The sequence below is a fragment of the Otolemur garnettii genome, unplaced genomic scaffold, assembly GCF_000181295.1.
Source record: "Otolemur garnettii isolate 467f Iridium unplaced genomic scaffold, OtoGar3 scaffold00043, whole genome shotgun sequence".
In the NCBI taxonomy this organism is placed as follows: Eukaryota; Metazoa; Chordata; class Mammalia; order Primates; family Galagidae; genus Otolemur; species Otolemur garnettii.
In genome coordinates this window covers 4,633,673-4,648,049 of record NW_003852438.1, presented here as the reverse complement: position 1 = coordinate 4,648,049, position 14,377 = coordinate 4,633,673, and the positions used below count along the sequence as shown (strand labels likewise).

General features: G+C 42.9%; 1 protein-coding gene across 1 annotated transcript in view; it reads left to right on the top strand.

Moving 5' to 3' along the window:
- The first annotated feature begins 5,126 nt into the window (after positions 1 to 5,126).
- LIMA1 (LIM domain and actin binding 1) overlaps positions 5,127 to 14,377 on the top strand; it is a 105,533-nt gene continuing 96,282 nt past the window's right edge. Inside the window, exon 1 of the mRNA XM_012805479.2 lies at positions 5,127 to 5,244. The gene's annotated coding sequence lies outside the window, so the exon portion shown is untranslated. The remainder of the gene's footprint in view (positions 5,245 to 14,377) is intronic.

Below are 14,377 nucleotides of genomic sequence, written 5' to 3'. Positions count from 1 at the left end.
AGGAGTGCTTAGATTATAGGCATGAGCCACCAGGCCTGGCCTCGGCATGTGATTTTTTTTAAGGGACAGTCTCATTTTATCACCTTCGGTAGAGCGCTGTGGCGTCACAGTTCACAGCAACCTCCATCTCCTGGGCTTAAGCGATTCTCTTGCCTTAGCCTCCTGAGTAGCTGGACTACAGGTGTTCACCACAACACCCAGCTATGGCTGGGGCCGGGTTCAAACCTGCCACTGTGGTATATGGGGCCGGTGCCCTACTCACTGAGCCACAGGTGCTGCCCTGCCAGGCTGGTTTTTTTTTTTTTTTTTGAGACAGAGCCTCAAGCTGTCCCCCTGGGTAGAGTGCCGTGGCATTACAGCTCACAGCAACCTCCAACTCCTGGGCTCAAGCGAGTCTCTTGCCTCCGCCTCCCAAGTAGCTGGGACCACAGGCGCCCGCCACAACGCCCGGCTATTTTTTGGTTGCAGTCGTCATTGTTGTTTTGGCTGGTCCGGGCTGGGGATTCAAACCCCCCACCTTAGGTGTACGTGGCTGGCGCCTTAGTCGGTTGAGCTATAGGCGCCAAGCCCTGCCAGGCTGTTTTTAGAGATGGTCTGGCTCTTGCTCAAGCTGGTCTTGAACCTGTGAGCTCAGGCAATCCACCCACCTTGGCCTCCCAGAGTGCTGGGATTACAGGTGTGAGCCACCACACTTGGGCTCATTTTGGTAATTCTTTTCCAAAGATATTTCACAAAATCTGGCCATGAATACTTGATTACTATTTATTTTTATTTCAAATTGAGGGTACAAATTTTTAGGTTACATTGTCCTCACTTCCAAGGTAAAGTTTCATGATTACTATTTCAGCAAAAAGATGCTCACTTCACTGCCAAAGAAGTATAATTCCAACAGAAATATTGGTTGATATCTTTTAAGTTAACCAGTAAGACAAAAGTCAAAATACTATGTTGCAAAAAAAAATACTATGTTGCAACTTCAGTTGCCAATGACATTAGCGAGGTCTTTGCTGAATCAGATGATAGTTTTCTTATACTTCAATTTCTTGTGCTACTCATAATGAAAAGGCCACAGTTGAGCCCATATTTAATTCTGCATAATTAATATTTTTCTCAACCATCCTTTTTTTTGCAGTTTTTGGCTGGGGCTGGGTTTGAACCCGCCACCTCCGGCATATGGGGCCAACGTCCTACTCCTTTGAGCCACAGGCACCACCCCAACCATTCTTTTTTATAAATTAAACTTTATTGGATTATGGCCACACTCATTCTTTATGTACCACTCTTGCCTATGAAAGTCAAGTAGTTATGACAGAGACCTTATGTCCTTTAAAGTCTAAAATATTTGCTGACATTTTGTCTAGAAAAATTAACAAGATAATAAATCAAGCCCTGACTTGCAGCATTTGCCAATTTCCATGGTGTAAATATTCCCATTACAATTTTTTTTTTTTTTTTTGGAGACAGAGTCTCATTATGTCGCCCTTGGTAGAGTGCTATAACGTCACAGCTAACAGCAACCTCCAACGCTTGGGCTTAAGTGGTTCTCTTGCCTCAGCCTCCCAGGTAGGTGCAACTACAGGCACCTGCCACAACACCTGGCTATTTTTGTTGTTGTTGTTGCACTTGTCATTGTTGTTTTAGCTGACCCAGGCTGAGTTCAAACTTGCCAGCCTTGTGTATGGTGTATGTGGCCGGTGTCCTACCCACTGAGCTACAGGTGCAGCCCTATAGACAATTTCATGCTACCAATGTGATATCTCTGAACAGAGTTTGGAAAAGATGCACATATTTATGTAGTATTTCCATCAAGGAGATACATGGAAAGATAACCTTAGAAGCAGAATTAGTTGTAAAGTGAAAAAAAAAACCCAACTGATAAGCTTTTGGAGTATTTTTACTTTATTTTTAACATAATGGTAAACTTATATAATTTGATTTTTTTTTTTTTGAGACAGTCTCACTTTGTCTGGGTAAAATATTCTCTGGGTAGAACGCCCTGGTATCATAGCTCACAGCAACCTCAAACTCTTGGGTTCAAGCAATCCCCTTGCCTCAGCCTCCCAAGTAGCTGGGGCTACAGGTGCCTGCAATTTGATTTTTAATTATGGCATGCTTAACAACTGGCTCATGAAATTTAGTAATAGACCTTGCAAACTGGTAAAATCCAGCTGCAGCTCTATTTTCAAAAGGTAGCTTTGGGAAAGCCAGTGATTTGCCTACTTGTTAAGTTGCTGAGTCAAAATTCAAATCTAGGTCCAAAACCCTGAGCCAGGTTAGGTTTCTTGTGGGGGGGGTTGGTTTTTTGTTTTTTTTTTGAGAAGGGGGTCAAGCTCTGTCCCCCAAGCTGGAGTAAATGGCCTTAATCATTGCTCACCGCAGCCTAGGACTCCTGGCCTCAACAGATCCTAGTACCTTAGGCTTCTGAGTAGCTGGGACTATAGAGGGAGCACTATGCCTGCCTGATTTTCTATTTTTTTCTAGAGAAGGGGTTTTGCTATGTTGCCCAGGCTGGTTTCCATCTCCTGGTCTCAAGTGATCCTCTCGCCTCAGTGTCCAGAGTAAGTCTTCTTAGTGGGGAACAAGGGCCCTTGGGGTTTGGGGCAGACATCAGTTGAGGTAACTCTGCATGCAAGGTAAGTTATTTTCTATAGCACCATCCCATATTGATACTGCAAGCTCTTTAACATTCCCAGGCTTCCTTCCAGTTTTGCTAGAGAATTTTTTTTTTAGAGAATTGTTTTTAAGAGACAAGATCTTGTTCTGTTTTGCTGGCTGGAGTGCAGTGGCAGAATCATAGCTCACTGTAACCATAATCTTGCAGCCTTCCCAGAAGAGCTGAGACTAAGGGCACACACCTCCACCACACTTAAATTTTTTTTTAAATTTGTTTTTTTGAGAGATAAGGTTTCAGTATGTTTCCTGTATTGGTCTTTTAACTCTTGGACTCAAGGGATCCTCTCACAAAGGGCCACTGCAACTGGCTTTGCTAGAGTCTTTTTTATTTATTTTGCAGTTTTGGGCGGGGGCTGGGTTTGAACCCGCCACCTCCAGCATACGGTGCCCTACCCCTTTGAGCCACAGGCGCCGCCTGAGTCTTTTTTATTTTAGAGAGAGATAGAGAGAGTCTCAAGCTGTTACCCTGGGTGGAGTACGGTGGCATCATAGCGCACAGCAACCTCCAACTTGGGCTCAAGCGATCCTCTTGCCTCAGTTTTTCTTTTCTTTCTTTTCTTTTCTTTTTTTTTTTTTTTTTGAGACAGAGTCTCACTTATTAACCCTCGGTAGAGTGCTGCAGCGTCACAGCTCACAGCAACCTCCAACTCCCTGGGCTTAGCTGATTCTCTTGCCTCAGCCTCCTGAGTAGCTGGGACTACAGGAGCCCGCCACAATGCCCAGCTGCTAATTTTTTTTTTTTTTGCAGTTTGGCCGGGGCTGGGTTTGAACGTGCCGCCCTCAGTATATGGGGCAGGTGCCTTACCCACTGAGCCATAGGCGCCGCCCATTGCCTCAGTTTTTCCAATTTTTTTTTTGGAGACAGTCTCACTTTATCGCTCTCGGTAGAGCGTGTGGCATCATAGCTCACAGCAATCTCCAACTCCTGGGCTTAGGCGATTCTCTTGCCTCAGACTACAGGCATCCACCACAACGCCCGGCTATTTTTTGTGGCAGTTTAGCCGGGCCGAGTTCGAACCTGCTTTCCTCAGTATATGGGGCCAGCGCCCTACCCACTGAGCCACAGGCACCGCCCAGTTTTTCTATTTTTAGTAGAGACGGGATCTTGCTTTAGCTCAGGCTGGTCTCGCACTTGCGAGCTCAAGAAATCCACCCATCTTGGCCTCCCAGAGTGCTAAAATTATAGGCTTGAGCCACTGTCCCGGGCCTGGCCGTGCTAGAGTCTTGATGCTTGATGTCCTTGAAGCAAAATAAGCAGTAGGCTATTGGCCTAGGGTTGTTTCTTACCCAGATTGCAAACCAAATCTTAGACATTCTCCTAAGTAACTGATTAATTTTGAATCCAGCTCCAACCAATCACAAATAGTCGTCCATCCACGCCGTTAACTAGGGACCGCCCATGTGACCATAGCCAAATAAGGCAACCGCCTAGCTGCAGCCAATCAAGTAATTTCCTTATCTGGTGTTCAGGCTATCAAGCTTGTCACCTAAGCTGGTGGAGCAGAGGTCTCTGAACCAATTCTAGTTTGAGTGCTGTTGAATTAAAAAATCTCTTAATGCTCCAATAAACTCTAAACTTATTTTGGTCAAAATTTTTCTTTCAACAATACACATACCTCTCCAGAAATCTGTCTAGGATGTACAGTTGCAGGACGAAGAGAACTGGTTGGCCAGTCCATCTGCTGTTGGAAATTTAGCTTCATCAATTCTGAAAATCTTCAGAAAACTTGTGGTCTGGAACCCTAATTTAGTTGCAGTACAGGAATGGACACTAACAACGGGCATCATGCAGCTGCTAGGAACAGGGACAAGAATTTGGGGGCAGAAGGCCCAGGTTGGTAGGCAGGCTTCTTGACAGTCTCTAAAGCTTTCGCACATCTCTTATTCTCAATGCATGAAAGTCAGCTACAGTTGTTGGGAAAACTTGGTATCACCTGCCCTCGTCAAATTTTTTGGTCCATGTCATGAGGTAACTCAGCTTGTGAGGTGAAGCGACTTTTGAAAATAAAGTGGCCGAGCAAGACTGGAGCCAGGATTGATTGATAGCTTTTTCCACTACACTACCCAGACTCCTCTAAAACACCCTCCTTGGACAGAACTTACCCCCGAACACCAGGAACCTAGTTGGTCTACAGTTGAGCTTAGGCAAAGCCTCTGAGTGGTTCCTGAGTCAAACTGCGGTAACTTTTAGAGTCAGATGGGGTAAGGCCCAAGTCGGGAAGCACAGAGCCAAGGTTATGAGTATGTGCGGATCGAGAGGTGGACAGGCCGCATAGGTAGGAGCCACGCCTCTCGAAACGCCAGCGCCCTGCGCGCCAGGGCGACAAGAAAGCAGTGAACTTAGGGTACGTAGCCGGCGGCGCGCACGCTCACCCCGAGGCCGCACGGGAGGCGGCCCGGCGTGCGCGCTCCCGAGGGGTGGGCGGAGTCGGGGCGGGGCTCTGAGCCGAACTGGGGCGGGGCCGCCAGAGCAGTAGGTGCGGAGGCTTGGTCGCGACAGGTGCGCGAGGCAGAGCGCCCGAACCTGTGACAGGACTGGTAGAAGGCAGAGAAAAGACGGTGCTTAGCCAGGTAAGGCCTTCTCTTTCCACATCTTATACAACCAGAGAGTGCGCGAAGACCCCGGCTTCCCTCCACACCCTCTTTCTTCGGCGACTTCTGGGGCAGAGGGGATTCCGAGAAGCGTGAGCTCCTCCCCCTCGAGATAGAGGGTCGAGGAGACACGGATCCTCTGCTCTTTCTTCACTTCTGGGTACTTGCTGAGGCTGAGGAAGGCTGAACCTTTGCTGCCCGAGTTGAAATGACTCCCTTCTCTTCCATCGGAAACGATCCTTTCTAACTATATACTTTTTTTGGTGTGGTAGAGAAAGGTGGTAGTTCATCAAAATTCAGAATACCCTCTCAGGTAAATATTCTTACATGCAACTGCTTCGCTTCATTTTCAACCATTCCTTGTAAACTTCGATTTTTTTCCCCTTCCATTCCACCAACTGAACTCTGTGTAAGACACTTTCATGCTTTTGAGGAATGTTGAGAATATAGCAGTTCTTGCAGCTGGATGTGTTATCCCTGAAACGCTATAGTGCATATATTGCTGGCACCTGGCACCAACTTATGTACGTTAATGTAAGGTAACTGTACACCCCTGACTACACATATTAAAGCCTGAAGTTGTAGGTGCTAAGAGTGAACCATCTGGCACCCTTCCTCTCCTCCTTATAGGTGCTTACAAGAATGAGTTTAGCTGATACTGGTGAGAGATATTTGAACTACTATTGTCTTACACGTTATTCTAGTTTTCAGAAGTCTGCCTAATCTAGATGGTTCTATTGACTTGACTTTTTCAAATTAGTCAAAGGTATTAGAGAATTAATTAGTTTTTAAGACAATGCCTTTTTTAGATAGACCTCTGATTTTGCATGAGGTAGCCTTTCTTTTGCTCTTGATTTAAGTGAATAAACAGAGTACTGTTGATCTGCATAGTATTAATATTGTTCACAAATAATATTTCAGGAACCATGAAATAACACTTTCTTCTAAGGACTCATTTAGACACAAAAGAAGATGACCCTGAACAAGCATTTTCTAAGTTCTCATGACATTATAGCTTGGACAAAGGATGATCCTGTTTTAGGCTGACCTTCAAAAAATTATAGATTTCAGCTATGATTTAATAAAAAAGAATTATAGATTTGGCAGGGGAGAAAGTAAAAAGAGAATGTATGTTCATGTATATAGTTTTGTACAGATAAAACAACACATAATGTGGTGATTACTTTAAGAATTTATTTCATGGCTTGGTGCCCACAGCTCAGTGAGTAGGGCTGGCCCCATGCACCCGGACTGGTGGGTTCAAACCCGGCCCGTGCCTGCTAAATAACAATGACAACGACAACAACAACAAATAGCTAGGCATTGTGGCAGGTGCCTATAGTCCCAGCTAGTTCAGGGGCTGAGGTAAGAGAACCGCGTAAGCCTAAGAGTTTGAAATAGCTGTGAGCTGTGATGCCACAATACTCTACCAAGGGCGACATAGTGAGACTCTTGTTTCAAAAAGAAAAAAAAAGAACTTATTTCATTCTTTGAACAAAACAATTATTGAGTGCCTCTTGTGTCAGTCCAAAGTTCTAAATGCCCTACCTTAAAAAAGCTTAAAATCAAATACATTAGGCAGATCCATTGATCCAAATTAAAGTATTAGTAAGGTGATTTATATACCAGAAGTCAGCATGTGCTGTAGGAACACAGAGACTATAGATTAAAAAAATTCCCTCTTCTGCTTTTCCTTAAAAACAAAACAAAAACACATATACAAATGTGTGACTCTCTTCAGTTTATGTATTTGTAACTTATATATCTTACCTTGTCTTTATCCAACTCCATGGCCTTTTAAAGATGGATTAGGTCATGTCATTAATTCCGTGTCAGTAAATAGTTGGAGGAGATATTTTCACTATCTGTATTGGGCCCAGAAGTGTTGTTATCTTCAACTGGATAGTAATCCTTGAACTGTAGAGCATCTTGGAAGAGAACAGTATATTGGCAACATTAGCAAAACAGTACCATTTTGTAAAAATTACCTCATTGTTTAACTTTGTTTAACTTGGTATACCCAAGGTTTGTTCCAGACTCTGGTTAAAGGTAGGGCCAAATTTCAGCCTTCTAATTCTAATAAAAGAACGCTTTGGAAATGAAAATTATTTTATTTTATTTTACTTGTATTATTTTATTTTATTTTTTGAGATAGTCTCACTTTGTTGCTCTCAGTAGAGTACTGTGCTGTCATAGGTCACAGCAACCTCAAACTCTTGGGCTTGAGCAATCCTCTTGCTTCAGCCTCCAGAGTAGCTGGGACTACAGACATATGCCTGGCTAGTTTTTCTATTTTTAGTAGAAATGGGAGTCTCAGTCTTGCTCAGGCTGGTCCTAAACTCCTGAGCTCAGGCAGTGCATTCACTTTGGCCTCTGAGAGTGTTAAGATTACAGGTGTAAGCCACCATGCCCAGCCTACTTAGGGTTTTAAATTCTTGTCTTTTCTCTGGTATTTTTTACCAATCAACCATAATTAACTTAGAATCCCTATACCAGAAAAGGTCATCAAAGTCATACACAAAGATACAAAATAATATTGGGAGTGTGACTCCTACACACAAATCGGAAGAATTTGTCTTTATTAAAGTTAGCAACAAAACTAGTTTTCAGGCATCTTTTTTTTTTTTTTTGAGACAGAGTATCATTTTATCCCCCTCAGTAAAGTGCTTTGACAGTCATAGGTCACAGCAACCTCAAACTCTTGGGCTCAAGCAATCTTTTTGCCTCAGCCTCCCAAGTAGCAAGGACTGTAGCTACCCACCACTATGCCCAGCTATTTTTGGAGATGGGGTTGGATTACAGGTATGACCCACTGAGTCCGGCCCCCAGCCAGTTTTTTTTTTTTAAATAATTATCTTCTGAGAATTTTTATTATTATTATTAGTATTATTTTTGGCCAGGGCTGGGTTTGAACCCACCACCGCCAGCATATGGGGTCAGCATCCTACTCCTTTGAGCCACACGTGCTGCCCCCAGCCAGTTTTTTGATAGGAAGTTAAAGTAACTTTATTTTAGATTGTGTATAGTAATCTCCAGGTGAGGTTAAGTTACTTAACATAGACTCTCACAGTTAACAAACCACTGGTTGTAAATTAGTGATTTCTGCTTAATGATTATCAGGTTGAGGTTCTAGGGTAAATAGTACTCTTTCTTGGTAGAAACATACCATTGTGTTTATTCTGTAGCTAGATTCAAAGTCCTCGAGACTCAGTCAAATTATTGTACTAATGCAGGTGTCTTTTTTTGAAACGGACGGGATTGACCCAACAAGAAATCCATTATTTAACATGTCAAATGATTTCTGGACACACAAAACCATTTCTAGAGACTTTACACGTCCACTCATAAGAAGGTAATGTGTGGGTGGCACCTGTGGCTCAGTGGGTAGGGCACTGGCCACATATACCAAGGGTGGTGGGTTCAAACCTGGCCTCAGCCAAACTACAACAAAAAAATAGCTGGACGTTCTGGAGGGCTCCTGTAGTCCCAGCTACTTGGGAGACTGAGGCAAAAGAATTGCTAAAGCTCAGGAGTTGGAGGTTGCTGTGATGCCACAGCACTCTACTGAGTGTGATTAGATGAGACTCTGTCTCTTAAAAAAAAAAAAGTTAATGTGACACAATGAAAATGTATTTTTTTTTTTTTTAGAGACAGTCTCACTTTGTCACCCTCAGTAGAGTGCTGTGATGTCACAGCTCACAGCAACCTCCAGCTCCTGGGCTTAGGTGATTCTCTTGTCTCAGCCTCTGGACTAGCTGAGACTACAGGCACCCGCCATAACGCCCAGCTATTTTTTTGTTGCAGTTTGGCCAGGGTCAGGTTCAAACCTGCCACCTTCAGTATGTGGGGCTGGTGCACTACTCACTGAGCCACAGGTGCCACCCAAAAAGTACATTCTTTTGATTTTCTTTTTTAAAGAATTTGTTAATAATACTACCCTGAGGCTCAGCACCTATGGCTCAAGCGGCTAAGAGTCCATCCACATACACCTGGTGGGTTCAAATCCAGCCTGGGCCTGCCAAACAACGACTGCAACAAAAAATAGCTGGCGCTGTGGTAGGCACCTGTGGTCCCAGCTACGTGGGAGACGGAGGCAGGAGAATCGCTTGAGACCAGGAGTTTAAGGTTGCTGTGAGCTATGATGCCACAGCACTCTACCCAGGGTGACAACTTGAGGCTTTGTCTCAAAAAAAAAAAAAAAAAAGAAAGAAAGAATGAATAATACCCTGAAATTAAGAACTTTCTCTTTAGTGAAAAAATGATGCAACTTTTTTGTACTTCTGCTAACAAGGGTAGAGCTATTTTTCTTTTCTATGTTCTGTAACAGAGCTTATGATATTGAAAAATTTACAATCCCTCAAACTAGTTTTGTTTTGCACAAAGTATTGCTAATTTTTTTTTTTTTTTTGAGACAGAGCCTCAAGCTGTCCCCCTGGGTAGAGTGCCGTGGCATTACAGCTCACAGCAACCTCCAACTCCTGGGCTCAAGCGAGTCTCCTGCCTCCGCCTCCCAAGTAGCTGGGACCACAGGCGCCCGCCACAACGCTCGGCTATTTTTTGGTTGCGGCCGTCCTTGTTGTTTGGTGGGTCCGGGCTGGGGATTTGACCCCGCCACCTTAGGTGTACGTGGCTGGCGCATTAGCCGGTTGAGCTATAGGCGCCGAGCCAGTATTGCTAATTTTTATTTCATTAACCATAATTTAGTAGTCCTAATATGATTTCACTTAGTTTTAGATTTCCATAATTATTTTTCCCCATAAACTGAAATTCAAACTAATGCCACAGCACTTCTTTTCTTCATAGTCAATTTTATAGAGTGTAACATCTGCTCAGATTTAGATTCTATATTGAGCACTAAGGGAAACCTGTCTGTCTTGTCCATACATAGTATCCAGTGATCTCCCTTTAATGGTCCCTCACTGTACTCCTCTTTAACACTTTGGCAACATTTGACCAAGTGAATAACTTTTCCAATTCTTCATTTCATTTGGTTTTCTTTCTTTTCTTTTTTTTTTTTTTTTGCAGTTTTTGGCCGGGGCTGGGTTTGAACCCGCCACCTCCAGTATATGGGGCCAGTGCCCTATTCCTTTGAGCCACAGGTGCCGCGCTCATTTGGTTTTCTTGACATGACTATATGGTTCTCCATTTTCTTTTCTTTCTTTATATATATATATATAAAGACTTTGTAGTGACAAAGTCTTGTTACTATGTTGCCAGGCTGGTTTTGAACTGGCCTAAAGCAATCCTCTAACCTTGGTCTCCGAAAGTGCCAGGATTACAGGCATACCCACCATGCTAGCCATTGTTCTCCATTTGCTAGTCTATTTCCTCCCATACTCCTTCATTAACTCACAATCATCTTCCCCTTAATTGAGGGTATTTGCAGTAGCCCTATGCAGCATCCTGTTCTCACTGTACTCTCTCCTTATGTAATCTGATCTATTTCCCTGACTTCAACTATCACTTCCATGTAAGTGACTTGCATATTTCTCTTTTGTAAAAGATTTTTTCATATTACTGTATACATAATTCTTGTTTTACTTTCATATATACAAACACATTCTAAAACTTAAGATTATAAATATATTTATGTTATATAATGCATATTTATAATATTTATCATAATTTAAAAATTATTACAGTAGGCTGGGCACAGTGGCTCACACCTGTAATCCTAGCACTTGGGAGGCTGAGGTGGGTGGATTGCATTAGCTGATGGGTTCAAGACCAGCCTGAGCCAGAGTGAGACCTTGTCTCAAAAAATAGCCGGTGTTGTAGTAGGCACCTATAGTCCCAGCTACTTGGGAGGCTGAGGCAAGAGAATCGCTTGAGCCCAAGAGTTTGAGGTTGCTATGAGCTATAACCCCATGGCACTCTACCAAGGGCAACAAAGTAAGCCTTGGTCTCAGATAGGCTTGGCGCTCGTTGTACAGTGTTTATGGCGCCAGCCACATACACCAAGGCTGGCAGGTTCGAACCCTGCCCAGGCCTGCCAAACAACAATGGCAACAACAACAACAACAACAACAACAAAATAGCCAGGCATTGTGGCAGCTCCCAGCTACTTGGGAGGCTGAGGCAAGAAAATCGTTTAAGCACAAGAGTTTGAGGTTGCTGTGAACTGTGATGCTATGGCACTCTACTGAGGGTGACATAGTGAGACTCTGTCTCAAAATGAATAAATAAATAAATTATTACAGCAGAGGTGGTGGCTCATGACTATAGGTCTGTAGTCTTAGCACTTTGCAAGGCTGAGGCAGGAGGCTTACTTGAGGTCAGGAGTTTGAAACTAGCCTGAGCAACAAAGGAAGACCCTACCTCTAGAAAAGATAGAAAAATTAGCTGGGATTGGTGGCATGTACCTGTAGTCCTAGCTACCCAGAAGCTAAAGCAATAGGATTGCACAAGCCCAGGAGTTTGAGGTTGAGGTGAGCTATGATGACGCCACTGTACTCCAGCCTGAGCAACAGAACAAGGATTATGTGTTCATTATAGAAAACCTTGAAGAAAACAAATGAAATAACAGATAACAAAATAACCTGTATTCCATAATCTATCCCAGAGAGGTCTACCATTTGGTGTATTTCCTTTCAGTCTTTTTATTCTTTGATGTACAAACATATATATATATATACACACACACATAAACACATAAACAGATAATTGGGCTAATACTATTATAGTAGTTATAGTTTGCATCTAATTTTTTTCACTTTATATTACACTGTTATTTTCCATGCCATCAAAATTATTTGAAAATAATTTTATTGGCTATTTGGTACTTACTGTAACCTATTTAATACTCTATTGTATAGAGGTCACATAATTTAATCATATTTCCTCATAAATCTCTACCAATAACTCATTATTTCCTTAGATTAGATTCCAGAAGTCAAATTAGTAGGCCAAAAGGCATGAAAATTTAAAATACTAAACCTGCTCCCAAGTTGCTTTTCATTCTCATATGCATTGATTGTGAGTGTCCATCTTAGTGCATCTGTGGTAACACTGTATTTTTTTCTGCAGTTTTTGGCTGGGGCTGAGTTTGAACCTGCTACCTCCTGTATATGGGGCCAGCACTCTATTCCTTTGAGCCACAGGCACCGCCTCTTTTTTTTAGAGAGAGTTTTACTTTGTTTCCTTCGGTAAAGTGCTGTGGCATCACAGCTCACAGCAACCTCCAGTTCCTGGGCTCAGGCGATTTTCCTGCCTCAGCCTCTTGAGTAACTGGGACCGCAGGTGCCTGCCACAACACCCAGCCATTTTTTGTTGCAGTTTGGCCAGGGCCAGGTTTGAACCCACCACCCTCAGTATATGGGGCTGGCGCCCTACTCCCTGAGCCACAGGTGCCACCTAATACTGCATTTTTTTTTTTTTACTTTTTACTAATTTGATAAGCAAAAGTGTTTATGTTTCTTTATTAGTGAGAGAGAACATTTTTCATGATTTCCACTTCTGTTTCCTATTTTGTGAATTGTCTTTTGGTTAATTTCATTCCCATTTTTCTTTGGGTTTTTAACATTTTAATTATGTTGGGGTTTTTGTTTGGTGTTCTTCTATTTGGAGCATTTTGGGGGAAAGCACAGTTTTTTATTAGACCAACCTGAGTAAGTGTAGTGATTAATTGGAAAGTGTACGGATGTTGAAATTGTGTGTTATAAATGTCTATTGTTTTGAGAGACCAGAGCTTGTGATCAGTGAAGCAGCACTGCACAGAATGAAAAGTACTGCTTGAGAGGGAAGATTCCCAACTTGGTAGCAGCAGCCAGTTAGGTGATCTTGGACCAGTCATTAATGGACTGAGAGGCTCATCTGTAAAAAGAGGATTGGACTATGAATCCCAAAGTCCATATACTTTCTTTGCTGACAGGATGACTTTAGAGTTACTGTTCACTAGATATTCTGGAGTTACTTACAGTCCCCATCCTTGACCCTTCACTTGGAAAGATTGGGTACAGTAAAGGCAGTTGCCTCTGGAGAAGCAAGGCTTATGGAGCCTGGGAGCAATTTGGTTTGTTACCTTAAATTTGTAGGACAATAGAAGTCAAAAACATTGGTATTTCTTAGTCACTCCCATGGACTGACACTTAGGAATCTGGTAAAACGAAGAGCCCTTCTTGTGTATGCTGCAAATCTCCCTTTTCTCTAAAGGAGAAGGAGGTCTCAGTTTTTGATAAGAAGGTTTATGTTGCCAAGCTAAATTGTTTTAACAATTTCTGCTAGTCCATGCATAAAAATGTTCTGAATGTCTTTCTTTGTGATTTGTGTAAACATTTATTTATTTATTTATTTATGAGACAAGGTCTTGCTCTGTGGCCCAGGCTAGAGTAGCAGGATCACAGCTTACTATAACTTCCAAACTCCTAGGTTCAAGTGATCCTCTGGCCTCCACCTCCTAAGTTGCTGGGACTACTACATGTCACCATGCTCAGCTAATTTTTCTACTTCTTTTGTACTATGTTGCCCAAGCTGGTCTTGAATTTCTTGGGCACTATGTTGCCCAAGCTGGGCTCAAGCTATCCTTCTATCGCAGTCTCCCAAAGTGCTAGAATTATAGGCATGAGCCACCACTCTAGGCCAAGCTCTTCATTTTAATGATTTGTCCTGTGGTCAAATATTTAACCAGTTGTTTGCCTTTCTTTCTTTTCTTTTTTTTTTTTTGGCAGTTTTTGGCCGGAGCTGGTTTGAACCCTCCACCTCTGGCATATGTGGCCAGTGCCCTACTTCTTTGAGCCACAGGCACTGCCCAGTTGTTTGCCTTTAATTGGTGTATAATAGGCCAGGTATGGTGGCTCGTACCTGTAATCCCAGCATTCTGGGAGGCCGAGGGGGTGGATTGCCTGAGCTCAGGAGTTCAAGACTAGCCTGAGACCCCACCTCTAAAAATAGCTGGGCATTGTGGCCGATGCCTGTAATACCAGCTACTCAGGAGGCTGAGAAAAGAGAATCACTTGAGCCCAGGAATAGGAGGTTGTTGTGAGCTATGATGCCACGGCATTCTACCGTGGGCTACAAAGTGAGACTCTGTCTCAAAAATAAATAAGAAATAATTTATATATATCATATTTTTTACTTCTCTAGGATCTTTTTTATTAAGACAGAGTCTCGGCTC